The following is a 26,618-nucleotide window of genomic DNA, read 5'->3' as shown; positions in this document are numbered from 1 at the left end:
AGTTTTACATTCCCTTTGAGAGAGTGAAGAGTGGGTCCAAGACTTGTATTTTCAACTTAAATAACAGTAATTATGAGGGTGTGAAAGTAGAGCTAGCTAAAGTCAGCTGACAAACTAGATTAAGGGATAGGTCAATGCAATGGCAGGCATTCAGGGCGATTCTTCAGAAAAGGTAATTTCTACTGAAATAGGAAAATTTCCAAAGGGTTTCCGTGGTTAACTGATGTTACAACATGAAGGTAGACAGCCGAACCAAAGCTGCCTTTCTACCTCTGTAATTGCAGCCCAGTTAAATTAAACCATCAAAATTCCCAAATTGTCACTTCAATAGTTCATAACCAGACTTTTGAATAACTAATCCTGGACTTTGCAAAAGATTAATTTCTAGACACTAGTTTTGTATCCTATACAAAAGATTTAACAATTCATTAAATGTAAAATAACATTGGTAGAAACAAAATTAAACAACACGGTTAGCTGATTGTCTGTGTTTTAAACCTGAAACATATGTTTTCAGGCCCCATTCACACAATAGTCAGATGCATAGACAAAAATAGATAAATGGGTTATTTAAATGTCCTTCATGATTCACTGTTTCACAGGTATAATTGTGGATTCCTTGGCTGGTTTTCTGAAACATTGATCAGAGTCACCTTTTCAGTTCACCCAGGCAAAGGCAGCAATATTTCTAACACCGCTTTCTCCTCTTCGTGCTTCCCAAAGCTAGTGTAGCAGATCAGGCAAGGAGCTTTCAAATCTTCATGCTGTCTCAGCAGCAGCCTAGAATCATCTCTCACAAAGCATGGTTTAAAAAGAAAACAATTTTAATTCCGTTTCCGCCCTGATAGACTGATCAACTCATCCCAAAGTATCAATTACCATTCAACAATTGCCATCTGCTTGAATGTAGGGTCTCTTTCAGACTTGCTGGAACCAATTATCAGGTACTGGCCTTGTTAATAGCCAACTCCTGCTATCTGTTTAAACACAATGCTCTTCCTGGGGTAGCTATATCTGTTATAACCTTTCTAATCAAGGCTCAGCCTGCAATTAGCCTCCAGGCCTGACCTCATAAAATAATGCTTCTTTTGTGCGTTCTTTACCTTTTAACACAAGCTGATCCAAAGTCTGCCAGTCATTTCCAACTCATAATTCAAAATTGAGAAAAAGTAAAATTAATGAGAAAATAAGTGAGCTTTCTACCACTAAAAAATTAAAGATAGTATCAAATTTAAAGAGAAAGTATACAATTGTGTGAAGATGGGTGGTGGGTCAGAAGATTGGACAGAATATAAAACACAATTAAGAATATCTAAAAGATTAATGAGAAATGAAAAATTTGCATTTGAGAGAAAGCAAGCCAAAAATATAAAAACAGTAAGAATTTCTGGAGATTTTTAAATAGAAAAGAGTTAACAATGAGAGCATTGGACCTGTAGAAAGCGAGTCTGGGGAAATAATAATGCAAAATAGGGAGATGGCAGATGAATTGAACCGGTATTTTGCATCAGTCATTGCTCATCATCACTAATCATCATCATCATCACCACCACCATCGGTGATCCCTCGCTAATGAGGATGACTCTCCTCCACTATCAGCCTGAGTCCGTAGATGACTGTACAGCCCAATGCAGCTACCGTAGACTCTGCTACGTTGGGCCAGAAGGTGATTGTGGGAAGGGGTGGGTAGGGCAGGGCTGTCCCTACATTGTTTTTCACCTGGCTTCTGCTTTGTTCTGATGGCTGAACACCTTCCCGAATGCTCCTCCTTCATAGAATCCCTACAGTGTGGAAACAGGCCTTTCGGCCCAACAAGTCCACACCGACCCTCCGAGCATCCCACCCAGACCCATCCCCCTGTAACCCACCTAATCTACACATCCCTTAATACTATGGGCAGTTTAGCATGGCCAATCAACCTAGCCTGCACATTTTTGGACTGTGGGAGGAAACCGGAGGACTTTGGACGTTTTTGGGCTAGTGATTCCCTGGTGTCTGTGGGAATCCCGCAACTTCGCCAGTGAGGCCTTGATGGTATCGTTGAAGTGTTTCATCTGTCCACCTGGACAGGTGGACTGCCTGCCATTTCAAAGCTGGGAGTAGAGCACCTGCTTGGTGAGTCTTGTGTTGGTCACGCAGACGACGTATCCAGCCCATTGCAGCCGATCAAGGGTGGTCAGTGCCTCGATGCTGGGGATGTTGGCCTGGTCGAAGACACTGGTGTTGGTGCATCTGTCTTCCCAGCAGATTTGCAGACACAAGTAATATCCCAGAAGTAGCTGTAAACCAAAAAATATAATGCAGGAAAGAATTGAAGAACATTGTAGTCTGAGGAGGTGCTGCTGAACAGAATTCTGGAGTTGTGGGTTGATATTTGCTTTTGTGGTGATGGACTTCATCTGAGGGTCTGAAAAGTAATGGCTAATGAGGGAGTTGTTTTGTTGGCTTTAATTTTCCAAAATTCCTAGATTCAGTGAAGATCCCAGTAGATTTTATTCAAAAAGGGAGGGAGACAAAAAGCCAGAAACTACATGCCAACTGGCTTGACATCTATCATATGGAAGGTGTTGGAAGCTGTTATTAAATAAGTTATATCAGGGCACTGAGATAAGTTCAAGGTAATTAGATTGAGTGAGAAGTGGACTGTTGCGTGTAATCTTGTTTAATAACTGCCATAAACTAAAGTGGAAGTAAACAACAGCAGAGTGGATATCACATGACTATGGCAAGCCAGCGAGAATACGGTGTGTAAATGCATTTTCCCAAACATAGATAAGAATTGATTGCAGTCCATTGACCAGTTCCTGAATTGACTGGCCTCTTTCAGTTAATATGAAAGCAAATTGCATTACTGAGATATCAAACTCTTCGTTGTTGTCAGCTGAAGGTTTTTTTTTTACTTTCGTTTTAAAGAATTAGAGAGGAATTTGTGTAAATTCTAAATTTACCATGGGATCTTCCTTTCCTTTTTTTTGCCAAGAAGGTCATACCATTAAATGGGTGTCAAATGGATGTATGAAATTGCACCAATCTGCATTAGATGAAATTGAATGAGTATTGATGATCTTTTTTTCAAAAATACAGCAGCAAAATAAAAACAGAAAAATGCCAGGAATTCTCACAAAGTCAGATAGTACCCGAGGAGAGAAGAGCAGAGTTACAATTTCCAGTCTGCGATCGTGCAGAAGAAATTATGGTTTTTACATCTCCCTTTTGCTTGTTCACGTTATTTTAAAATAAAAAGGCACTCGACAAAGCAAGATCTTGTTTTACAAAAGAGTGGAAGGACGTGTAAGCTCAAATTTTGAAAATTCTTTGCTCCAAACAAAAATAAAAGCCCTCTAAAGACTGCCAGCCATCTTGCTTTTCTATGAGCTCCATGATTCCAAGATTGATCTCAGCATGCTTAATTCCTACATATTGGCTGTCTTGGCAGAAACAATGGCGTTTTCCAGTCGTTTCAGTCTATCTCTGTCAGTTCTTTAGAAGTCGGTGACATCAGGCAGGAGGAAAGCAAATAATTGCAATAATGCAAATAGAGTGGAAAGTTAGAAGGACAAATTGTGTTAAATAATAAAATTAATTATGTTTACTATATCAATCCCAATGTACAAAATTCGCTTACATTTGAATTATTTTTGATTTAAAATATATCTTGATGTACAGCAGTGTGACAGTTAAACCTTTGATACACATTGTAAACAGACTCCGAAAGTATTGGAGAAGCTCAGCAGGTCTGGCAGCATCTCTGGAGAGAGAAACAGCGTTAATGTTTTGAGCCTGATATGACTTTTCAGATGTATATATATGTAATTGGTCTATATCTACATTTGATATTTATATTTAAAAAATTCAACTCGGGATGGAGGAGACGGGAAGCTGAATTTCCTGGATGCCTGTAGTATTGTGGCTTAAATAATGTTGCATTTATTGCTTAACCTTTCACTTTTTAAATAAATTTGTGTCAATCAGTTGATCCATTTGTCAACTTGCAAAAGTAGTGGTACGTAAATCAGTCCATCAATTTGTAAATAACTTTGAAATTCAATTATGAAGTATGACTTGTTGAAGTTCTTTTCAGAACAAAATTTGGAAAGCTATTCTAGTTCAATTGCAGTGAAATACCACCCACTACAGAAACAGTTCTACTGTGTAAACCCTATGATTAGAATGCCATATTCAAGTCTTTGGGGAAAGCATATACGATCTTTGTTCTCTAAGAATCCTTCAATGCTCTAAAAGGTCCTTTGCTGACATATTTTAATCAGCTTGGAGACTAGAAAATAATAACTGTTTTAATATTAGCAGACTTTTTAAATTCACTAACTCTTAACCAGTTGTACAAAGACTTTTGCAAGATCACAGGAGAGTCTTCTTTGTTGGCGAACATTTGCTACTTAATAGGATCACATGGTTCTGCTTGTTTAGTAAGACCGTGAAACCCTATAAATGTTTATATTTATATTCTGGCAGAGAATTTCCATGTACTTGGCCAAAAGCTTCTCTCTAATTGTTCACATGGAAAGTTAAAGGGTCTGTACCCTACAGTTAAGATGCACATCAGTTAAAAATGGTACGTGTACCTTTAAGTTTAATTCTTAAAACATCTGCTCTCTCGGGTGAATTTTCTGCTCTAAAATTGGGGAATCTTAATTCTGGGAATTGGAACATGAGCTAATTTTAGACTGCCATTGCCAATATTATGTGTTTTAGCCAAATTAAAGTGCAAAGCAGACTAACTTCCCCTTGTTTTAACTCAATCATCATCAACTTCCATCACATATGTGACAGTTCTTATTTCTCACACTTCCACTCTTAAGACCTTTCTAACTGGTCAGTCTATCCTGTGATCATTGTGCAATCAAAATTATCTGGTGAGTATATGAACACAAATTGTTTTGAAAAGTGTTGCCACTTCACCTGGCAGATGTCAGGCAGTGCCTGAGCAGAGAAATACAGCTAATGTTTAGGGTAAAAGACTTTCACCATTACTGGGAAAAGTTGGAGTTGTGGGTGTGATTGAACAGCATTGTATAACTGTCAAAGTTTTTTTTTTCTTGTTTCCTTCCACAACTTCTTCCTTTCATTCCTTCCTCCCTCAATTATGCTGGTGATTTAATTAGCAGGTTTAATATCTTTGACAGTGAACTAGTTAACATGCAACGGTTAGTTTCCCCTCTATACTATCCTACCACCATTTAAAATAGTGCACAAAAAAACTAATATGCTACCAGGGGAAACTAAGCCCCTTATTTATTACTCTTCTGTAAAAAGCCTACTATCTGCTCCACACCATCCATTTGGATCTTCAAAGCTGCCATCTTCCTCCCTCCCATCCATTAGCTGTAGCACTAATGAGTACCTGGGGAATTATACCAAATCTGTCTTGTCATTGCTTTGAATTTGTTTTTTGGCATCTCAGCTCCCAATGATACAATTGCATTTTCAAGCATTGCATGGCTTTCCTTCTCCTGTGTTAGTCGTAGTATTGGATGTATTTGAGGACGTCTGCAAAACTTGAGTTGATTGTATGTCTTTACACAAGTTTTCTTCCCTTGACTTACTCCACTAATTGCCTTTAATTACTCAATTAACTTGCACTTACATCTCGTCCAATGTGTGTTATGGATATATCTGCTAAGTGGCAATGGCAGAAAGCATTGTACTTTGTTTCTTTTTAAAATTATGTATATTGTAAATAGTCGCATTTTATGTGTTCTAGATAGCAAAATTTGGGTATCAAGGAACGTGGAGAGCAAACATGTGACCCGATAACTAAATAAAGGCTGGATCAGAAATTACAAGTTGCCCCCTTCTCACTAGTTTGGACCTATTAATATCGGTGGGAGAAAATGTAATTCTGCTCAATCTTAACACTCATTCAGTGGATATAGATATTTTTATGCTGTTGCTGATGTTTTAACATTAGGATTTTGGTAATTTAGTATTAGCAAGCTTGCTTTGGGCACTAACGCTTCTAAATCAGACTGCCGTCTCCCCGAGTCGGAATCTGTGATTTTTATAAAGCATTCCTGGATTTATGAGTGTAAACCACTGGAGCTAGCTCAAGGATGTCAATCTCTGAGTCCAAGCTCATACAGCAAGGATATTAAAATGGCCACATGTGCATCATTGCATACGTATATAGACATCCATAAAAATACATACGTTACTAAGTGATGATCAGGAGCAATGACTCTCTTTCCTCTGAGCTGCTAAGCCAAATTGTAGCAACCTTCCACTACACTGATTGAGATTAGTTGATTCAGCACAGACCAGAGATTGGCCTGAAGTTCACTGTCATTAAACTACTACTGCCTCATTGGCTAGACAATTGGACTAATGAAGTATGTTGCCCCTCCTCATATCAATATGAACAAATTATTTTTATACAGCATCTTTTCCATGATGAAATGTCCCAATGTGCTTCCCAGGAACATTGTAAAATAAACATGATACTGAGTCACCAGGAGTCATTAAGTCAGTTGGCATTATCTGGTCCCAGAAGTAGTTTCTAAAAGAGTATCTTAAAGGAAGAAAGCAAAGTAGAGAGCAGGAGGGGAGGGGGCTAGTGGGAATATCAGAGTAAAGGGCTTAGGGAATCTAAGGCACACTCGCCACAGTCGAGTGATTAAAATTGGAGATATTGCAGAGGCCAGAATTAGAAGGGTGCAGGTATCGCAGAAGGTTATGGCGCTAGAGAAGATGACAGAGATACCTGTAAGAAATTGCATTCTGTAAAGTACCACAATCATAGGTAATACATGCACTAAAATATTCCGACTATACTGATCATAATATATCTCTAACTTAGCAAAATATCAATTTTGCTGCCTCTACCCTGTGATGACAGCCTATCATGTAACATGAGAGACATAATACCAATGAAGCATAAGCATACAATCCAGGAAGGATAGGAAGGAATGCTGGAATAGATCTGCTACTATAGCTCAAGAACTAGCAATAATGAATGCCAATGAGACAAAAGAGAATGAGAATAAAAGAAGGGAATCAACAGATATTTGCAAAGTGGAGAAAAATAGCAGCAGGGAAATCTTGTAGTGGTAATCCTGATTTTATCAAATGGAGTCAGACAGAAATATTTCAAACGATAAAGCTGCTGGCTTTACATTGCTGCATATAACAGCTTTGGAAATATCGGGGCGGTCTGCAAGCTCGTTTTAATCAGAATGATAAGTTTCTGAGCTTGTAGATGAGAAAGCACCAAACACGTGAAGACAAGTATACTTCCCCCTCCTCTGTCCACTCGTCAGGGCTGATTGATTATGAAATTGCAAATTGATCTATGTTTCTGAGCTCTGAGTAGGTTTGAGGTTGGATTCAAAGAGAGGAAAGGAGGGATGAAGAGATGAGGATGCAAGAAACCAAAAAAAACCCTCAAAAGGAAACATTCTGGCCAGATATATGACAGTGAGTAAGGATGAGAACTCAGAAGAAGGAAGCCTGATAAATAGATAAATCCTGGATTAGCTGAATACTACAGAAAGCACCTAAAACACTGCAAAATAGCCAAGCCTCACAAGGCAGGTGGGAGGTGCAGAAAGGAATACATCTCCATTATTTAAGCAATAAGTTTTTGAAGATTGAAAGAGCTGTGCTGTGACAAAAGGCAGTGTAGGAGATTGAGGGCTGAAGACCACATGTGATGAAGATGAAAGGAGAAGGATGAGAAGAATGTGAGACATGGAGTAGGCATTTCTCCAGAGAAAAAGAATGTGACCTGAGGCTGGTGGAAAGACTTGGAGTGTGGAGAAAGGATCAAAAGGTTATAATCAATGTTCTGGGAGAACAGGTAACTGAGTGGGAATGGAGACCATGGGTAAGTAGCATACAGTATGGGAAACGGTGGAAGCAGATGTGTTGAAATTAGTCTAGGGTGGAGCCGGGAAATCAAGAAGGAGGGCATTGGAAATTTGAGCCAACAATTAGTCCTTGTGGAGACTGAGACCACGATGGATGTGTTCTGGGTTTTGAAGCTCATTCTAGGGTCAGTCTGGGAAATTGAAGTTGTGTGTTGTCCACTTTAGCCTGTGTGCACAGCTGGAAAGCCAAATGGAATATACAGGAGAGAAGTAATGAGAAGCTGGGAATTTGTTAGCTTGTTTCTTGCAAAATCTGAACAAGATAGTTTCAGGCTTGTCAATGTTGCACTGGAGAAAAGTTCCATTTAGTTAAGATGTTTGAACAACCTTCCATGGGCCCTCAGGGTTAAGAAAAACAAAGTACTTTTTCTTTCTAATGCAGCTAGTCTCCATACAGCTGTGAGATGCAAAATGAAACAACATGGTTAGAAAATGGACTCAATAAAAAATGAAAGGTCAGAAATGTATTGAGTGAGGAACAGACTTCTGATATAAAACCTCACTTCAATAAAAATGAATGATCTCTTTAAGTTAGTTCTTACGTAAATGTTGCCTCTCCTTCTCTTGGGTGGTCACCGGCCTCTTGGCCAACAGGACGCTGCTCGGAGTTTTTGGCAGTTTGTCCCATTGCAGTTGGTTTAAGAATTGAAGTACTGACAAAAGAACCAGAGGGGTGATGAGAAGATTTTTGTTTTAAATGCAATGCTTTACGATCTGGAAATCTGAAAAGGCTCTGAAGCAGATTTAATAGTATTCTTCAAAAGGATGTTGAATAAATGTAGTGGAGAAACATGCAGGACTGTGGTCGAGGGGCAGGGGACTAGCTTCCAGCCGTGAGCATAGCAACCCATTTGGCCTCCTCCTCTGTTGTACAACTCTGTGCTGCACTAAATCCAAACTAGGAGCAAAGCATCACCGTGCCTTTCGCATATTGCACATTTTGTATCAAAATTATAAGAACAATGGTATTAATAGTCAATTCCTCATAGATTAACAAGTGTAGTGATGTCTTGAAACTTGATTTAGTTTTACCAGATGGGAATTAAATGAACTGATGTGCAAAGAGTTCTGAAATGCTTTAGAATTGTCATTTTAGATAGTTTTCCTGGAAGACTTTGTTCTTCATATAGCCAAGAACATTATGTGCTTTAAAGTTAGAACCATTTCCTCTTGGGACACGATGTACAGCAATAAGTGGAACCTACCCTGCGAGCTGCATGTGTTGCTCCTTGCAGTTTTATCTAAATTGACTTAATTTGATTAAAAGTTATCTGACGTTCCATGAGTGATATGTTAAGGCCACATCAGTGATAAATGATATGTGTGACAATATTTCTTTGATGTTTAAATTATGTTTATGTTGAGGATGGGCCTTACAAGAAGTTGCAATTGCTATATCTCAAACACAGTGACATGGCTTTTATACCTGCACTAGTGAAAAGATTTTCAACTGGATAATATTATTCTGGATGTTTTAATGTATTTGAGCTCCCTGGGTGGTTCGGTGGATTAATGTATTGTGCAGGGCTGCACCAACCCAAATGGGAGCAAACCAGACCAAATGCACTGAGCCAAACCAAATCAAAGCTTGACACCGTCCAGGACAAAGCAGCCTGCTTGATTGGCACTGCATCCGCAAACATCCACTCCCTCCACCACCAACGCTCAGTTTCAGCAGCGTATACTATCTACAAGATGCAATGCAGAAATTCTTAGACAGCACATTCCAAACTCACAATCCCTTCCATCTAGACAGACAAGGGCAGCAGATACATGGGAACACCACCACCTGCAAGTTCCCCTCCAAGCCCCTCGCCATCCTGACTCGGAAATATATTGTCGTTCCTTCACTGTCACTGGGTCAAAATCCTGGAATTTCATCCCTAGAGACATTGTGGGTCAACCTACAGTAGGTGGACTGCAGTGGTTCAAGAAGGCAGCTTACCAACACCTTCTCAAGGGCAACTAGGGATGGGCAATAAATGCTGACCAGCCAGCGATGCCCATGTCTGATGTGTGAATTACAAAAAAATGGAAAATTCCAGACCTAATGATGAATATGGTGAATATTTACTAACCTCTAGAGAAACTACAATTGGATTCAATAAATCAAGACCAGGATGAAGAAAGCCTAATGGGAATGGTACTGCTGATTGCTTCCTCAAAGAGGACAAGGGTACATATTGGATGAAACAGCTTTAGCTGTGGGCAAATTATAACCGCATCAAAAATCCCCTCGTGTAGATCAGCTTTAGGGATCATAATATTTTTCTCCCCAGGTCCTAGATGAGAAAAGGACCAGATTTATGTGCATTGCCTTGATGGTCAAATAATTTGCTGATGTCTTGTATTCGCTGTTGATGCCTGAAGCAATAACATATCAGCTAAGTTAGGTCTGCTGATTCCTCAAGTCACAACCCAGAAGAGGAGACAAAAATATAAATTATCTCATTTTGATCTTAATAATGACATTTAAGCTAAGCGGGTCAATCAATCAGTGGACAGGAACCGATCAGTTAAAATGTCAGAACGTGAGGAATAATCCTATCTCCGTGTTCCCTAGGCCTCTCTGACCCACCCACCTCTGGCAGTTCAAATAAGTAAAAAGTGAAAAGTACCAGCTACACAATATCTGGTCCATCAAAGCTGCCCTGTACCTTATTATGGCTGGAGCACCATGATTAAACATATCTGACAGTCACTTCCAACATCGACAGGCATGTAATATCCTGACAGGGACAGAAAAACAGGTACTAAGGGAAGATTCTCTGGAAGGTTTCTCTCTGTCCCACAGACGTTATCCAAACCCCTTCTGCAAATCATATGAACCCTAAAGATAATGGCGTTCTCTATCATTTATGTGCCAGTGAAGACCAGATCCAGTTCCCGCGTGGAAGCAGTAAAGAGTATCAGTGCCTTTTGTGTCCAGCAGCAGCATATCCCAGAGTTACATGCACTGCTCTCTGAGAAAAGAATTGCCCATCACCCAAAACCATTCACACTCTTGCTTGGTTAAATTCGTGTACCTGGGGCTCCATCATCAGTTCAATTGGAAGAGACTTAGAACAGGCCCGCTGTCTCTAGCAGTCTCTAAATTTTTCTTTGAAGCTCAAATATAATTACAAAGATTTGGACTAAGGTTTAAATGTTGTTTATTTCCTTTGTATTTTCATTGAAACCATTTTTTCTTCATCTTCCTTTTCTGGCCCTGGAGCGGGTTCAGAGGAGGTTCGTGAGAATGGTCCCAGAAATGAAAAGCTTAACATATGAGGAACGTTTGAGGACTCTGGGACTATACTCACTGGAGTTTAGAAGGATGAGGGGGGATCTAATTGAACACTGAATGGCCAGAGTAGATGTTGGGAAGATGCTTCCATTGGTAGGAGAGACTAGGACCCGAGGGCACAGCCTTAGAATAAAGGGAAGACCTTTTAGAACGGAGATAAGGAGAAACTTCTTCAGCCAGAGAGTGGTGAGTCTATGGAATTCACTGCCACAGAAGGCTGTGGAGGCCGGGTCATTGAGTACATTTAAGACTGAGATAGATAGGTTCTTGATTATCAAGGGGATCAAGGGTCTGGGGAGAAAGTGGGAGAATGAGGTTGAGGAACTTATCAGCCATGATTGAATGGCGGAGCAGACTCGATGGGCTGAATGGCCTAATTTTTGCTCCTACGTTTTATGGTTTTACAATCTTATTTTTCTGTCGCGTGAGGATGCTTTGGGGAATATTCTTCCTTGAGGCACCAATATTATTAAAGGGGTTAGTTTGGTCATTTAATTTAAATCTATGACCTTCACTGTACAATTGGCTATCAGGTTTGTCTGCACTCCTGAAGAAACCTATTGACTGTCAGGTATTTTGAGGCAACCAGGGATGTGCTATGTCAACATTTCAAAAACAATTATCATTTCTTTATTTTGCAGTGAGAAATAATTGAAGTCAACAGTAAGAGGCAAGCCCATTAATGTTGATGGAAATGTGTGATCAATCAGAGGTGTTTCTGCAACTGTTTAAGTAGCAGCTGTAAATGTTGCTTCTAGTTTGTCACTAGCATTCTCCCAAATAATGGTCAGAACTAATAATATATTGGTATTGCATTTTATCAAGAACTTGCATTTATAAAGCACTTGCCTCAAGGCACTTTACAGAAGAGTTATGAAACAAAATTTGTCACCAAACAACAAACTCAGAGGGAAAAAGAATAGTCAAAACCAGTCATACTCGCAAATGAAGGTACAACTCGTACCAGAGTACCATTGAACTACAGAAGACAAATTGTACCAGTATGTATAATTTTCAAGTTTTACTGTTTTATTTCTCTTCTGGGTAGTGAGGTGATATCAATTTTAAAAGGCGTCCTGAAAGAGCAGTGAGAGGTAGAAAAAGAGAGGTTTGAGGACATCCTGGAGCTTGGGGCCTAAAGGCAGGCTAAAGCCATGGCTACCATTGGCGGAGTGAGGACTGATGTCTAAGGAGCAGAATTGTAACTGTGCAGACGTCTGTGAGATTTGTGTGTCTGGCAGAGGTGACAAAAATAGAGAGGGATAAGGCTATAGATGGATTTGTAAAACAAGATTAGAATTTTATAAGTAAATCGTTGCTGCAATGCAAGTGAGCAAGCAAGGGTTGAAAGATGCTTCAGATTAGTGGTGGTGGCTTGTGGGCAATTACACTTTTTACTGCAATTTTGTTTTTGTAAGAGGCAAGTAATTGCAAAGCTTCAAAATTGAGTTTTCATCACAAGCTATCATGTCTGTACTGTCCACCACCTGTTCCGCTCACCCTCCTGGCTCTCCTTTCACCCTTACCATCCAGGATCCACTTCAATGTTCCAGTCAAGTCCAACCCAAGGTGGAGGAAGAGTTTCCTGTTTTCCACCTAGGCATGTCACAATCTTCAGGACTCAACATTGAATTCATCACCTTCAGAGCTGGAACATGGTCTTCTATTCACCCTATCATTAACACCTGTTTCCCACCTACATGACTCCTTTGCCACCGTTACCATTCCCTTTTGTGTTTTGCTCTGGGCACCTTCACCGTCTGTTTCACTCAGTCCTCCTCCCCCTCTGTCAGCAGCATAAAACCATCATTTCCCTCAGCCCCTTTCAGTCCCAAAGAAGATTAATTGTACTCGAGACATTAATTCTGTTTCTTTCTCCATAGATGCTGTGAGACCTGCTGAGTTCCAGCATTTTCAGTTTAATTTAGCTGTTTCAGTTACCCATGTCACTGGGTAATGAGACAACTGAATACATCAATACCAGATAGTGTTGGGTGATGAGAGTTCAGGACCAATAAGAAATTGCCCAACAAGATAATTCCAAATCCAAGATGGCGGCAGAGTAGGACTCTTCAACTGGAGCTTGTCTGCTCCATCTGTTTTTTTGTTCTTGTTTTCTCTTTCTGTTTCTTTTCCTTCTTTCTTCTTACCTACCTCTCATCCTTGCACCTCGAGTGAAGTCAGCACAGACTCCCGGCCTCAGCACAGACTCCCGGCCTCAGCACAGACTCCCATCCTCAAGCCTCGAGGTGAGGCTAGTGTGGACTGGAGGCAAGGCCGAGTTGGAAGGACTGTTATTCTGAACTATTTATTTCTTTATTTTTCTAATTCTTTCTTAAGAATTTGTACTTCAGAATACATCAGATTCTGTGGCCTGTAAATAATTGGATTCATCCAATTTCCTTGTTCTGTGTTCTTGATCAAAGTTTGTAGACATTAGTGCTTGCTCTTTTTCTGGGTATTGTCCTCAGATTTAGTCGGCATGTTCAGTGATTACTGCTGAAATATCCCACAGGACTAGATATAACTGAGACACAAGCAGAAACCCTTTTTATTCCAAGTTTTGAAGCCTTTGCTATAAACTTTAATGTTTGTTTCTATGACTTTCGTTTGTTGCTACAAGGAAGTAGTGCTTTGTAAGACCTTTGTGCTTCCCAAATGATTCACAGTTCATGATATGCTGATGAAGCCTCACTATTGCTTTAGTAGGAATTGTAGTTGTCAATTTGCACACAGCAGGATCCTGTGAGCAACAATGAGATATAAAAGCAAAGGTAATCTGCTTTCGCTGTTGGTTGAGGGAATAATATTGGCCAGGGCATGGGACTATTCTATATGTTGCCTTAAATTGCTCATATAATAGGTCTGTAAGCCCTGCAATAAATAATTACATTTTCCCACTTAAATCTTTGACACTTTTTAGTTAAAAGGATATTTTCCAATTAAAGTGATAGTGTAACACACATATTAACTACTGAGACCTGCTGAGCACACCCTTTATCCCCATTGTTAAAACCAGCTCTTGAATGTGGACCAGTGTTTTGAAGGTTAAAAGATTACATAGATGTATCATTTGCTATATCCCATGGCCTTGTCAGAGGACAAGGGCCTTTTCAAGAAAAATTGGCATGTCATTCCACGGAGGAGGGAATGCAATCGGTTAGTGTACAGAGATGCATTTCAAGGTTACAACAACATTGCTGATTTGAGTTGTATGATGTTGTCCAAATGCCCATCCAAGGAGGTGGTGGGTGTAGTAGTAATATCATTGGACTAATAAACCAGAGTCTTGGACGAGTGTTCTGAGGATTTGCATTCGAATCCTACCACAGCAGCTGGAGATGTTTGGATTCAGTAAATAAAATATGGAATTGAGAGCTTGTCTCAGCAGTGTCTTGATGACGATAAAACATTCTTTGATTGTCCTTTAGTGAAAGAAATCTGCCGTCCATACCCAGTCTGGCCCAGTCTGTGACTCGAGACACACAGCAATGTGGTTGACTCTGAAATCGTTGGACAAGGCACTCACTTCAAGGGAAATTAGGGATGGGCAACAAATGGTGACCCTGCGAGAGAGAGAGGGAGAGACCTACACACCATGAAAGAATGAAGAAGAAAAGTAATCCAAAGTCCATGTGTTAAATTGGGTGATCAGTACCAAATTTATTTATATCAGATTTGCGCAGAAACATTTACTTTTTTTATCATTCACAATTTGAAAATGTACATTCTGTGAGCCTGTTACGGTATTTCCAGATCCACTGTCTATGTGTGCGTGCTCAGTTTAACTTTAAGAGCACATCTGCTTTGGCCCCCAAAACCTGTAACTCTGTAAAGGGACGAAACTTTTTATTAAAACTTTGCATATTATACTCAGCAGAACAATTTGTAAGAATACCAATTCAAGGGAAAAGCCAACAGTTATACTGCGTGAGAGGAGAATGCTAAATAGTTGGCAAGTGAACTCTAATTAGTCGAGGCATTGCCATGGAGAATGCACCAATCAATGATCGATACTGTGGGAGAAACTCAAAGTCTGGCTAAGATGCCCTAGAATCATAGAGTCCCTAAAGTGCAGAAACAGGCACTCAGTCCATCCAGTCTGCACCAATCCTCTGAAGAACATCCCAAGCAAACCCAACCCATCTAACCCACCCAGCCTGCATATCCCTGTACACTACAGGGCAATTTAGCATGGCAAATCCGCTCTATTTGCACATCTCTGGACTGTGGGAGGAAGCCAGAGCACCCAGTGGAAACCTGTGTAACACAGGGTGAATGTGCAAACACTACATGGACAGTTGCAGGAAGCTAGAATTGAACCTGGGTCCCTGGCGCTGTGAGACAGCAGTGCTAACCACTGAGCCACCGTGATGCCCACCCCCACCCCAACTCCAGCTATTATCGCAGCAGCCAAAGGCACTGAAGCCCTGGTAATATTCTGCCATTGATTTTCCTTATTGTTCTGTGTAATTATGATATTTCCTTCAGGGAGAAATGATGATTTAGATACTTATAGATGCTGGTAATCTAGGCATTTTTCCATTTCAGCAAAGGCTTTTGACAGTGTTGATTTGTGACTGAATATCTTCTGATCTAGATTTTTCCTGCACACACGTTAAAGGGAAATGGCCCATAACTGTTTTCAGCTCTTTTTGTCTTGGAAAGGAAATGTGGCCCTTTTCAGTTTACAGCTGGAAGGAGTCTGAGAGATAACCAGGGCAAAACAAGAGCAACATGTTTTTCAACTGTACAGCTGTTTAATTGCCAAGATAACTCCTAGCTGAACATAATTGTTATTGTTCCGTGGAAATCCGGGGAGTAATTTTCTGTGCTTGCCCGGAGAGTTTAGAAGGGCAGGTGGGGTAGCTAATGGGGCAGGAGGCAAAGTCGTGGCTGCAGCTATGATCACAGAATCTTTCAGGCAGGTCGGCTAATGTTGGCTGCATTTACATTCAAGGTCACAATCTTGTTGAGACAAAACAGGAGCTGCATGTTCACAGCCCACTTATAAATGTGATGCCTGGCAGGGTTGACATCTCCCAACCTGCTTCGGTCGCCTACAATTTGCTTACCAGCATAACAGGTCCACAGCGGATGCCATATCCCTAGCCCTGCACTCATCCCTGGATCATCTGGACAACAAAGACAACCATGTCAGACTCCTGCTTGTTGACTACAGCTCCGCCTTCAACACCGTTATACTCTCTAGACTGATCTTAAAACTCCATGGCCTTGGTCTCGGCCCTGCCCTCTGCAACTGGATCCTCATCTTTCTGACCCATAGACTGCAATCAGTGAGGATAGGTAATTGCACCTCCTCCACAATAACACTCAACATTGGAGCCCCCCAAGGAAGTGTCCTCAGCCCCCTACTGTACTCCCTATATGACTGTGTTGCCACACTCTAAACGAATGCTATCTACAAGTTTGCTGACGACACCACTGTAGTGGGACAGATATCTAATAATGACGAGTCAACAGAAGGGAAATAGAGGGCTTGGTGACGCGGTGCAATGAAAACAATCTGTCTCTCAATGTCAGCAAAACTAAAAAACTGATCATTGATTTGAGAAAGAAAGGGGGAGAACATGCCCCCATCAACATCGACAGAACTGAGGTTGAGAGAGTGAAGAGCATCAAGTTCCTCGAGTGACAATAATCGAAGACCTGTCCTGGACTTCCCACATAAATGTGACAGTCAAGAAGGCACAACAATGCCTCTTCTTCCTCAGGCAGCACAGGAAATTTGGCATTTCCATAAGGTCCCTCTCCAACTTCTACAGATGTACCATTGAAAGCATACTGTCCGGGTGCATAATAGCCTGGTATGGCAGGACAGTAAGAAACTACAGAAGGTGGTGTGTGCAGCCCAGACCATCACAGAAGCCAACCTTCCGTCCATGGACCCTATTTACATGGCTCGCTGCCGCAGAAAGGCAGCCAACATTGTCAAAGACCCATCGACCCTGGTAACGACCTCCTACCACCTCTTCCAACAGGCAGCAGATACAGAAACCTGAACAGGTTCAGGAACAGCTTCCTCCTGGCCATTATGAGACTGTTGAATGGACTGTAGCTTCAAATAATGTAACCTGTACGTCTCCAAGTCTTTTTGATCTGCATATCCTTTGTTTGCTGTGATCTGCCTGCACCACTCTGAAACAAAGCTTTTCATTGTATTCGGTATGTGTGACAATAAATCAGTCAGTCAATCAATCAATCTTCCTTCAAACACCAGTCAATACAAACTTCATTACCAAGGTGTTACTTCATGCCAACATTTTCAGCATAAGGTGTGAAGTCTGACCAGGTCAACCAGCCACATTGGCTGACACCCACGGACTAGACGAGGGTGGGCAAGCAGTGACTGACCAATGGGGAGTGGGGTGCTGAGGTTCACTTAAGGATGGGAAGAAATGGTAGAGAATAGAATGTGAAGGGCGTGGTTGTCATTGGCACTAGAAGGATCCTGGCGAATAGAGAGAAAAAGTTGGGATGTTGGAGAGGGTGGATTGGGGTCACAGAGTTAGCAGTAGTGACCTCCTCAACTTTACTTGATTGGGGCATTTGGCAGGGGAGGGATGGGGTGGCAGGCTATGTCTGGCGTGTCATGGGATGTTAATCCCATTCTGCCTACCTGATGCACAGTGGTGCTTCCCTCATGTCATAGTCCGTGGAATCCCTCTGGCCTTGGTAGGGAATGAATGAATGAATGCATGGCTGGAGCAATGGGGTGAAGGTCCGTATGCGTACCTGTCTGATACTGATTCCTCTGCGCCTAGTGCCCACAGCAGCTGGCACCCAGTTCATGGTGGCAGCTACGCACTCACATTGCCACAACTGTAACAGACAGAACCTGGGCAGCCTCCTGTGCCCTTCACTTCAGTGTGCAGATAATCTCTGCCAGACATCCCCGTGTTTGCTTATCCATCTCACTGAGCTCATGAATGGCTGCATCTAGAGATTCATCATCAATAGTAGGCTCTGCAGGGGCCTGTTCCCCAGCAATCTTCAGAGTTAGTGCCATTTCTTCGTCCTCTAACTGTGAGCCCATGTCAATACTGTGCTCACCTTGGGCCTACATGAAATCGAGGCAAATGACTCAGTGCTGGAGGAGTGTGGGAGTGCAGTCTCTGAAACTCATGCCCATTCCTCTTCAATGTTGTGGTCTGTGGGGCTGTTAGGGATAGGTCTTTCTTTTCCTTTGCTCAGAAATGGGATCCAGAGGCTGAAGTGTTTAAAAAATACAGTGAGACTTGTTTGTGTCTTGAGCCCCCACATTTTAATGAAGACAATGCTGCTTCATGTACAGATGGGAGTGGGAGATTGGAGTCCCTCTCACTCGATGGCTGTAGATATCCAATCTCCTGTTCAGTACGGGAATGGGTGTCTTGCTGTCCTGCTAGCTCAGCGGCCTGCTGTTTGACACGGTGAGCAGCCCCATATCTTGTACTTAGCGTATTTGTTATTCCCCTGCAGAAGGAGCACAGCTTTAAGAGATAGTAGTATGGATATATGACTCTTTGTCTGTGTTGAAAGACAATGAGAGAGATGTCACTTTCCAGTGCGCGAATGTCCGTGTGCGTTACTTGTAAGAGGAAAGTGGTGTAAGGGAAGTCAGGAGTTAGATTTCTTAATGAAAGGTCAGTGTCTTTAAAGAGCTATTGCATTATCTGATGCATGTGCCTGTGATACCTGTCAGGTGTTTGGTCCAAACCTACTTTTTGTGGCTGTCTCCTTGTCCCCTCTGAGTGTTTGGTCAAAAGCTATCAGTTGTGTACATTCGCCTGGTTGGGGTGAAAGGTCAGTGAAGCTGATAGTGCATGAGCTGCTGAGTATCGTAGCTCCTTTTTATGTTTAAACATGAACCTGGCAGAAGTGAGACTGGCATGGGTAGCTGCAATGTAGTGACAGGCATTGAGGTTTTGTGATGGAGGTGCCTAGCAGCCAGCCTCCTGTGTGATAGTCCTCTGTAGCTGCAACTTTACAATATTTGCTCACACTCATTGGAGCAGATAGTGGCGTGCACCCTGACAGTGCCCTCAGCATCATCCTCCTGCATCCTCCTGACCCATGCACCTACCATTCAAGCTGCCTTCATCCATCAGACAGCTGCCTTCCTATCCTGGACAGCGTTCAGGAGAGCCTCGCAGCACAGCACCGCACCGCCTTTTACCTGGACCCTGACACTTCTGATGGTGGGCTACAGTGATTGATGCTCCTGGAATGAAATGCAGCTCGTTGCCTTTTTAAATATAGTGGCCAGAAGATTCTGGAAGCTGGGGCAGAAACTCCTGGCTGTACAATTTGCCATTTTACTCATGCATGCATATGCAATGAGGCAATCAGACGCCCCCTTCCCCTGCAATTAATTCTCAGTTTTCAGCTCGCCTCCACTCTCAAAAGAAAAATAATATGCAGCACTACCTTTTTGTGGCTTGATTTCTACTCAGCCAATCATCAAAAGGCATTAAAAGTCAAATTAGTCAAAAAAAAGGTCTAAGTTAACCTTCTGATGGCAGTATTTTTAAGCATAATTATAAGAGGAGGCAATTCTTTTCATAGTGACATGTAAACTTTCACCACATACTTTAACACAGGCATTAATATCTCATGTTTAAAATATTTTGGCATAGAGCATACATACAAAATACAAATTAGGTGCAGGAGTCAGCCACTTGAAACCTTGAGCCTGCCCCATTGTTCAAAGAGAAATGTAGCTGATATCATTGTCATCTCTATAGTCCTCCATACCCCTTATCTTCTTGGACTATAGAGATGTCAGTCAAGAACCTATCTAACTCAGGCTTAAAAATATTCAATGACCTTTATTCCAGTGCTTTCTGGGGAAGAGAATTCCACAGACTATGGACCCTCTAAGGAGAAATACAGTCTCCTCCTTAAATGGGACATGTATCATTTTAAAACTGTGTCCCCTAGCTCTAGCCACTCCCGCTCGGGGAAGGATACAGGTCCAACTTGTCTGTTTTGTCCTCACAAGACAAACCTCCATCTCAGGAATCAGTCAAGTGAGCCTTCTCTGCATTGTTTCAAATGCAATTATAATTTATAAGGCAGTTATATCCTTCCTTAAATAAGGAAACTTAAGCTATACATAGTACTCCAGATGTGGTCTCCCAAATGCCCTGTACAGCAGTATTTATTTATTTAGTAACAGTAGCTGGATTGCTTTAAAATGAACAAGAAGGTCTGCAATGTCTACTATTACATTATGTGTGTGATTGCAATGTGTCCTGTTTTTAATTCATGTGCCAGCTTTATTTGACCATGTGTTCAGTATAAAATTTTCTTTCCATGATTTCTACTTGCAAACAAGAAATGAATTCTTCGTACATCAAGCCTACATTTACCTATGAACAAAATACTTCTTGCTGACACTTCCTTTCAGAACTAAGTTTTGTTTTGACAACTTGTTCACGACTGCACTTTTTTTTTAGTTTTACACCTCCTCCTAAAGTTAGTGTCCATGAATGGACTAACTGACTAATGCTGCACATTAGGATTAATCCTAATACTTTCTACCTGAAAACTGTATGGAAGACATGTGCCTTGCAACTTGGGCATGACTAAATTAAGTCTGTGAAAGTTTTTCTTTAAACAGGGCGGGAATGTGCTGACAAGTCTGTGGCCCAATGCACTGGAATCTTGCCAGCCAACCAGAGGCTGTCACAGATATGTGGGATGTTGCCATTGCCTAGTCTCTAATCTGGGAAAAGCTGGGGGAAAAAAGTTAAAAATGGGAATGAATTCTTAGAAGAAACAAATCTCCCTGGTAGCTCTTCCTACTTTTGCAGAATCCAATTTGTGGAGTTAGTGACTTCAAAACCCATTGATGGTGCAACATTCCTTTTGATGATAAATAGGCAGAACCAGACCTTCCATATGGATTGAACCCACCAACTTTGTACTACTAAATGGAAATGGTCTGTCTCTTTGGGGCAAATATTATTTGGGCTGTAAATTGCAGAAGCTGAAAATTTGGAATTTATACAGAAAATGTTGGAGAAACTCAACAGCATCTATGGGAGAAAGAATCAGAATCAAGGTTTCAAATCCAAAGAATCTCAAGTAAGAGTCAATCCAGAAGACAGTCCTGAAGAAGAGTCTTCTTTGAAACTTCTTCAAAAGTTGCCCTTCTCATCCTTTAGATGGACTGACATGTGTCAGTGCTTGAAAACGGAGTACCAGTTGTGGTGTTTGCTTGAAGCAAACTTGGACATAAAGTTAACAAGAATATTGACTGTGTGATTTGCAGGCATTATGATGAATTCTCCAACCCAAAAGGATTAAAAAAAAAACTGTTTTTGAGATTTGTTACTTTTTGGAATTAAGGAGCATTCTTATTTGGACTCTAATTGAGGTGGTATAGATTCTCTACAACTGTGTATTATCTGGTTCCCCACAATCTGATGACATGAGTAACAGTGGTTGTATGTTTTGAATCACTTTTTTTTTGTCTTTCAGAGGAGGAGCGGAGGGTGATAGCTAACAACCGTGAATATAACGAAAAGTTTCAATATGCTGTAAGTGAATATTTAGTCTTTGTAAACCCTCCAAGGTCTATAATCCGCAAATCATAATCCAATGACAATAGAACGATGTGGTCAATGCTCATCTGACAACTTTATGAATGTAACTTGTTAGAAGGTATAGCAAAGGAGGATATGCTTTGCATTCTTGCAGACACTGGTTCCAGAGTCATGTGACATGGCATCAATATGACATAGCTCCTTTCACACATGCTTAGTAGCTATTCTAGGAGTAAAGGCATAATTAACCCTTTACTCTACAGTGACAGACATGGTTATTGCAGACCTGATTGACTACAGGTCAATCTTGTATTGCACTTCTTTTTTACAGAGTAGTTTTGTTAGGCAGTGAATGTTCTTGATAATAGATTTATATGTTATTACACATGCTAATATGATTCAAAGGCATTTATAGGCTTTCATTGAAATTTAAATCGCAATGATAATTATTATTACCAATAACTGCGTATACAATGATAACTATTACGACCTGTAATTACACATGTACTTGGGAGACTTGCAGCCAAACAAGTTACTGGAGAATTCACCACAACACAAGTATTAAGGTCAAGGGGACCAACTGGCTGGTATCCAGTCAATTCCCAAGTTTTTACAGCCCTCTTTGAATATCTTTCTTTCACTCTGTCTCTGTAAGATTTCACATGTTTCTCCATTACTTCATCCCATTAGTTGCAACAACTTGCGACAAGAATCACTGCTCAGGCCTTCACCTTAACTGCCCTGTTAATTAGAGCTTGCAGTTCAGAGTTGCCAAAGAGAACAGCAGCTCTCTCTCTGAATGTTACATAGCTGTCGTTGGAGCAAGGCTACAGCTTCTCGACTTGATTGTCAAACCGTTTTCATAATATCTCACTCTTGAGAGATCTGTGTCGGCTCTCAATGCTGTGTGAAAAAAGACAGGTGACAGAATGTCCTGACTTGGCTTTTAATTTCACTGGAACTGACATTTCCAGTCTGCTAACTGAAACCTACAATACCTAACTGACAAAGGCTAAAGGTTAATATGAAGAATGAGTTATTTCCCGACACAATCTACAAATAGGGTGAGTGGCACCACAGGCTACTTCATTGTCCTTTCAATTCTTAAAATGACAAGTTAAACAGTTCCTGGTCTCCTGTTGAAATCCAACTAAGAATAAAGGGGTAAAGCTTCCAGCCAACTGAAAGGGTTTGAGGTAGAATTTGTTTGTGTTCTCACCTTAGTTTGGAAACTACTAGATTAAATTGCCTGCTCTTAGTGACATGTTCATGGTAAATGAGTAATACTCTATGATGAAAGATGTTGTGGAAAGTTACAGGAACATGTGATTGGGATTGATAACTTTTACTGCAGCCACAGCTGCCAGGCTTAAATGGTATTTTAACTTTATATGTGATGGGATAAGTTTCATAACAGAGGAGAGAGCACGAGCAGCCCAAACTCATGGCTTGCATCAGAGTCAGTGACATCAGGAAGATAAGGTTGAGATATCCCCAAGGGAGTTTGAAGGACTCGGATGCTTAGAAAGCAGGACCTCCAACGTAGTAATCTCAGGATGACTCCTGATACTATGTGCTAAACCAGCTTGGGATAATAAAATTCAGCCCATCCCCAAAAAGCTGGCACATCACTTCGAAGGGGGAATTTCAGATTTCTCCAGAATGAAGAGTTCTAGAGCAAGATGAGCTCAACAATGGAATAAAAACAGAAAATGCTTGAGAAATTCAGCAGGGAAGAGAAGACACAGAGATAATGTTTTGAGTCTGATTTGACTCTTGTTTGTTTTAGAAATGTTATACTGAACTCAAAATGTTAGATTCAATGTTTCAAATTCTATAAAATGTTTTCAGAAGAAACAAGGATCAAATCAGAAGCAAAACATTACCTCTGCATCTTTTCTCCACAGACACTGCCAGACCTGCTGAGCTTCTCCAGCATTTTCTGTCTTTATTTCTGATTTCCAGCCTCCACAGTATTTTGCTTTTATTTGAACTCAAGATTGGAATTGTAGTAAAGCCCTTGGAGAGGTTAAAATTAGCCAATATAAAACCTTAAGGCAAGAAAGATGAAGAAAGGATTAAAAATAATTGTACAAAATGGGAAAAAGCAGATAAAATAGACGAATGACGCTGAAGAAAAGAATAAGGGAAAAAGGAGAAGGGAATGAGAAATGCATCAGGATTACAGTGGTTATACACCAATGCGCAAAATATTTTAAATAAAACAGGGAACTAGACATAATATTCAGAATTGAAGGACATGCTGTAGTCATGACAGAAACTTGCTTTTAACAGAGCTGCCCGTGTGAATCAAATATGCCTGGTTATAAAATTGTCAGAAGACAGAGAAAGAAAATTGAATAAGAGGGATTGTGCTCAATGCTGTTACATCTGGAAATGGTTATTGAGGTTGGTGCTTGGAAAGAGTATCTATATTGTAAGAATTAATGAAGGATCTGTATGGTATTTGCAGATATTTCTTGACAATTAGAGAGGTTTGAAGTGAATACATGTATTATTATCATTGACCCTTCACTGTGGACTGGGATAGTGGGGAAGGTGCCTTAGAATGCATCCAGGGCTGTTTTCCTGATCAATATATTGTCAATGTATTGAAGAAGAATGCAGATTCTACATACAAAACCAGGAGATGTAGCTGGTGCACAGACAACCCTTGGGCGACATTGTCCATAACCTATTAAATTCAAGGTGCAAATGGTTGAAGGTGTAAAGGGATTCAACATAAAGATGTCCAACTAAAAGATAGCTAACTTCAGTTGTGTTTCAGACCCAAAACTAGACAATGGGTTTGGAAATATAGTATTCTATGCTACAATGATAGCTCTGATTTACTCTGTTGCAGAATATTGCTCTGCCTCATAGTACTTCGGCGCCTATCAAAGCTTATAGATGTGAGTCTAACTAGCACCTGAGGATGGTGGCAAGGATGCCTAAATCCATCTAGCTGAGGAGCTTATGGTGCTGTCCCATATTCTCCATTTTGCCACTCGCCAAGACACCATTGTACTCTGAGAGTTGGGAAGGATTGTGAGCAACCCCAAACTCTCCATTCATGAAAACCCGTGAAAAAATAAATAGATGCCCTGATTACATTTTGTTTCATTCCTCCATGTGCTAAACTGTGTTGTAGGCTGGGCCCGCATGGATCATTGGATTTTTAAAAAATTGACATAAACCAAACATTGGGTCTAATACAGAAGAAAATTAAGGACGCTTAAAGGAAAATCATAGAAATGAAGCAAAAGGAGAGATTAATTAAATCTGAAGAGAAGATAACAGATTAAGATTTTAGATAAGTGAAAATACCAGAAGCTGACATCAGCATCAAAGGATGGGACCACTAAGAGACGTGTTTAATTTTGAATTAGCCCAAGATTGAGAAAATGGCAGAAATGAGTCACATATTTTGAATCCTAAAGGTTGTAAGTTGCATGTTAGTTTCTACCTAAAGAGGATTCAAAGACCCACCTCTGGGATAAACACTCAAGAAGACACAGTAATTTGGAGTGAAAGCAGGAAGTTGCCAAGTCCTGGCAGCTTGCATGCACGACACTGTAGAGTGCTGGGGATTAAGTGAGACATCTGAGACACTGACCACAATTTATACATCATCTTATAAATGACAATTGTCTCTGAGGTCAAATGGTTAGGCCTCCACTTGTCTTTCCCTCAGATGTAAGTGAACCTTTGGCCTCCATAATATGGCAAATGATTAATAACCAGATTTAAGGGACAATTTGTATTGATTTGTAAACAATACTCGACTTACTTAAAGTTTTGAGGAAATCAAAGTACATAAAAGGAAATACAGAAATTTATTCTCCTGATTTCCAGAATTTGAAAGGTCATCCTTTACGATGTTTGCACATTTGATCACAAGATGTTTACTTTTCAGCCTGAAAAGTACTTCACATAGAGCCATTTATGCGTCAGTTGACTAGTGAATGGGGTCAAGCTTGGAAAAAGCATCTCCTCCATAAATAAACAGTCTGCTGTCAGTCATAGAAACAATTTCAAAATTTATCTCAGAAAAGATTGCCTCTCTGAATGAAAGATGTCGTGAAACTAATTTTTTTTTTTGTTTTTAAGTTGCAAATATTCAAAACAATAATATTTTTTGTCTGCTGCGGTTCGGCGCTCTTTGACTGTAATGTGGGAAATTCTCATCAACAGCAAATTCTCTGGTGGCCAATCCAGTTGTTATTTATGAACTCTGAACTTTAATTCAAGGACAGTAATTTGTCTGATAAAAGCACATTGAAAATAAACCACCCAATGGCATGAGTGCGGGAAGGCCTAGAATTATTAGTCTGACATCCACAGACTCATTAACTGGACTCATACCATGGATGATATATTTTCTGTACATCGTCTACTTCCCACTGAATTTTTTTTTAAATATCAGGCACAAATCCATAATTTAAATAACAATTTTAATTTTTTTTAAAAATGCACTGACTCCATCTGGTGGACATTTGTGCGTTAGTGGTTATATTTATAGGCATTGTATTTGATCTTTCGAAACATTCTTTTTAATTGCACTGTCCAGTTTTATCCTTGTGCATCTATTGTGTCAATGAATTTTTCCATTTAAGTATGTAGGATTATGCTCTGACATTTTAGTATTTCTTTAAATTGTTTTAGCCTTTCAAAATGTCTTAATTATATTCATAGAACAAAACCTGTTTGAAATTCACTGTGTTCTGAATAAAGGACAACGTTTATCTGGGGTGCAAGAGGGAAAAACTAACTCTATTACCACATCTTATTATTCTATTGTCCATTGCAGTAAATAATTAATTTTATATGCCTTCCTTCCCAGTCAACACCCAAAACATTAATTTGTTGTTGTATTTGTTGAATAGGCAATATTTT

The 26,618-nt window shown here is 40.4% G+C and overlaps 1 long non-coding RNA gene across 1 annotated transcript in view; it reads left to right on the top strand.

Annotated features, from left to right (window-relative positions):
- LOC125486766 overlaps positions 1-21,720 on the top strand; it is a 134,801-nt gene extending 113,081 nt beyond the window's left edge. The window contains exon 4 of the long non-coding RNA XR_007265389.1: positions 21,658-21,720. This is a non-coding gene — a long non-coding RNA (uncharacterized LOC125486766). The remainder of the gene's footprint in view (positions 1-21,657) is intronic.
- The last annotated feature ends 4,898 nt before the right edge of the window (positions 21,721-26,618 follow it).

This window comes from Rhincodon typus, chromosome 33, assembly GCF_021869965.1.
Source record: "Rhincodon typus isolate 14 chromosome 33, sRhiTyp1.1, whole genome shotgun sequence".
In the NCBI taxonomy this organism is placed as follows: domain Eukaryota; kingdom Metazoa; phylum Chordata; class Chondrichthyes; order Orectolobiformes; family Rhincodontidae; genus Rhincodon; species Rhincodon typus.
The sequence above is the reverse complement of the archived record's forward strand: the minus strand, read 5'-3'. Positions and strand labels throughout refer to the sequence as shown.